Below are 3,352 nucleotides of genomic sequence, written 5' to 3' on the forward strand. Positions count from 1 at the left end.
GCTGGCAACACCAAGTCAAGGGTTAAGATCCCCTTACTGGTCATCTTTAAAAAAAAATTAAAAAATAACATTAACAAAAAAATAAAACAATGAGATAAACCAGCACAAGTAAAAGAAACAAGAAGATCCTGAGAAACGGGAAGGCCCTGGGTGCGAATCCCAGTTCCTCCCCATGGGACAGCTGTGTGACACTGAGTCAGTGTCTCCACCTCTCTGAGCCTCACTTTCCCCACCTCCTAGGGCTGCTGGGAGGGTTGACTGAGGGAAGATACTCAAAGGGCTTGGAACAGGGCCCAGCACACACTAGCTCAGGGTTTGGCAAACGTTTTCCGTAAAGGGCCAGAGAGTAAATGTTTTCAGCACTGCGGGCCAGACAGTCTCTGTCGCAAGGACTCTGCTCAGCCATTGCAGGCCAAAAGTAATGAGAGGCATTACACAATGGGTGGGCGTGGCTGTGTGCCAATAAAACTTTATTTACAAAAACAGACAGTGGGCCGGATCTGACCTGAGGATCATAGTTTGCTGCCCCTCCACTAGGCGCTCAGTAAAAGTGAGATGTGGGTAGTTTCCTCCTGCTCTTCAGCCTTTCAGTCCAAAGACATTTATTGAGCACCTAATGTGTGCCTAGCACTGTTAGGCATCAGGGACACAGAAGTCCTGTCCCTGGAAAAATGGTGTTTTTGTCTCCTAAATAAACGATTCATGGTTGGAAGGGTAGTGGATGCATTTTGTTTTATAATATAAGGAAGTGGAGGAGGGTGTGCGGAGGGGGAGGGGTTGCTGGGGACATTTCTCCCATCTCCCCAGCCCCAAACCTCCCAGGGCTCCCAACTCCCCCAGAGAAAAAGCAGAAGTCCTCCCCGCAGATCCCAAGTCCCTGCACAAAAGCAGGTGACATCTGCACCCCAGACCCAGGCACACACCTGCCTGGAGGTGGTGCCACAGGAGCCAGGGAAATGGGGCAAGGTGGGGGATGTCACGGGCCAAAGGAAAGTGGCTCCAGTTGACCTCCCTCCCCGGGGGGTGTCCACACTGCCCACGTCCACCTGCTCAGCTAACCCACAATGCACTGCAGCTCCCGTCCCTGTTCTGGGGGTAGCGGTCTGGCGCCACCTCTCGGCCCCTGCTCCAACCCACCTCTCAGCTCCGGCCACCCCCTGGACATCCTCTGTGGGCCTGGACTCTGCAGAGGACTCACACTGAGCTCTGAGTGGACCCCAACCCCCCCCTCCTCTGTCCCTTAGTCACCTCCCCGCAGCCCTGATTCCAGCTTAGGCCTTGTGCCCCTGCCCCTCTGCAGCCGTCCTGGTCTGCCTACCTCATGTCCCCGCTCCCCTCTCCTTCACCAGAGGCATCCGCCCTGACCTGCCCCTGCTCAGATGCCCTCTATGGCTCCCCAGTGCCCTGCAGCCTGACTCTCAAGGCTGAGCCAAGTCCGGGCAATCCGTCTCTGCCCTCACCTCTCCCGGGTCCGTACCCAACACGGGCTCTCCCTGGGCCTTCCTCTGGGAAGACCCTCCTGCCTTCTCCTTTGGGTTATTGGGTCCCCTTGGGACCCTGTTTTAAAGTCCAGCCCCCTTCCCTGTTCCTCTTGCCTGTCCTGGCTGTGCTTTTCCCACTTAATTCTTCTAACAGACCGTGTCATTGACGTATTGTGTTCCGCATTTCCTTCCCGTCTCTCCCCTGAATTCCACGGGGCCAGGAATCTGCCTGTCTCCCCCACGTCTGTGTCCCTGGCACCCAGAACAGCGCCGGCACACAGGACGCACTCCATGAATGTTCGTGGAACGAATGAGTGAACGAATAAATGCTTTCTCATCGTCTCTGGCCGTGGCGGCTCCCGTGGGAAGGACGGCGACCACGTCCCCAGGCTGACCCGGGCAGGCGGCAGGGGACCCGGGCGGGCGGGGCGGCGGCGGGAAGAGCACGGGTTTGGGTGGTGCTCTGGGCGTTCTCAAGGGGGCACCTTCCATTTCACGAAAGCAGCAGCAGTGTCCTTTGACTACGCACTTCTTGAAGTTAGAGAAATACAGAGAGGAGTTTAAAGCAAAGAGGCACCATTCACAGCAGCTATCATCGCTGACCCCATACGGGGTCCAGGTGTCACCCGAGGTCACGGGGAGAGACCAAGAGGGGGCACGTGTGAGGGGGTCTCTGAGCCTCACACATAAACCCTGGGGGTTTTCTGGGAAGATTTTGAGCTTTTCTCAAATTCTCAGGGACTCTGGATGCCCCCCCGCCCCCGCTTGAACCCTCTGCTGCTGCTCTGGGCTGCAGAGGCCGTTCACCTACTGAGCACCAGCTGTATACCCTGCTAGGGTTGCGGGATGGGCACCAACTGTGTACCCCACTCTGGGCTGGGTAGTGAGCGCCGACTGCATACCCCACTCCGGGCTGGGTAGTGAGTGCCAACTGCATACCCCACTCCGGGCTAGGTAGTGAGCGCCGACTGCATACCCCACTCTGGGGTAGGCAATGAACGCTGACTGCATATCCTACTCTAGTGCAGGTGATGAGCACCGACTGCATACCCAGAGCTGCATTCTCTATACCTATAGCTGTTCAGGTCACAATCCCCGGGGCCTGACTGCACGTGTGCTCCACAGACATCCATCAAGGGAGTGAGCAAGACGTTCCGTGACTCTCATGAGCTGTGTAACCTTGGAAAAGCCACTGGGCTTCTCTGTGCCTCAGTTTCCTCACCTGTCAGGTAGGGATGACAACAGCCCTCGCGTTTTATGGGAGGAAACCAGGTGATGCGTGTATGGGTCAGGGGCTCAGGAATCACTGTTACTGCCCCTGTTGCTGTTATTGGCACCAACGTGACAGGGCAAGGCACACAACTGGCCTGTTTCTCAGAGTGTGTCCAGACAGCCTTGGACCCTGGCCCCCCCCGACACCCCTGTGCCCCCGAGAGGGCCAGTCCCATCAGGCACTGTTGGTCATTGGAAGGTGGAGCCTTGAAGAGGTGATTGGATTGCAGGACCGTGCAGTAGTGAATGGATTATATAACGGTGGTCAGGGGCGTGGTTCTGAGGGCTTTAAAAGAAGGGAGAGTCTGTCTGTCACTCTCTCTTTCTCTCTCTGCTTCCACCATCTTGCAATGTGAGACCCCTGGGTCATTGTCACCATCACCAGATGGACTTTGGACTTCCCAGCCTGAGAAACTGTAAGAATGAATTTCATTTGCTTTATAAATCACCCAGGTTTAGGTATTTTGTTATAAGCAATGGAAACGGACTAATACAGTGCTGTAACCTCACATTTCACATGCCCCCAAAAGGGGTCGAGAAAGGATGAGCCCAGCACAGGAAGGAGTGAATCCTGGAGGAAAGGGCGCACCCCCCCCCCC

The sequence above is a fragment of the Galeopterus variegatus genome, unplaced genomic scaffold, assembly GCF_000696425.1.
Source record: "Galeopterus variegatus unplaced genomic scaffold, G_variegatus-3.0.2 Scaffold8338, whole genome shotgun sequence".
Taxonomy (NCBI): domain Eukaryota; kingdom Metazoa; phylum Chordata; class Mammalia; order Dermoptera; family Cynocephalidae; genus Galeopterus; species Galeopterus variegatus.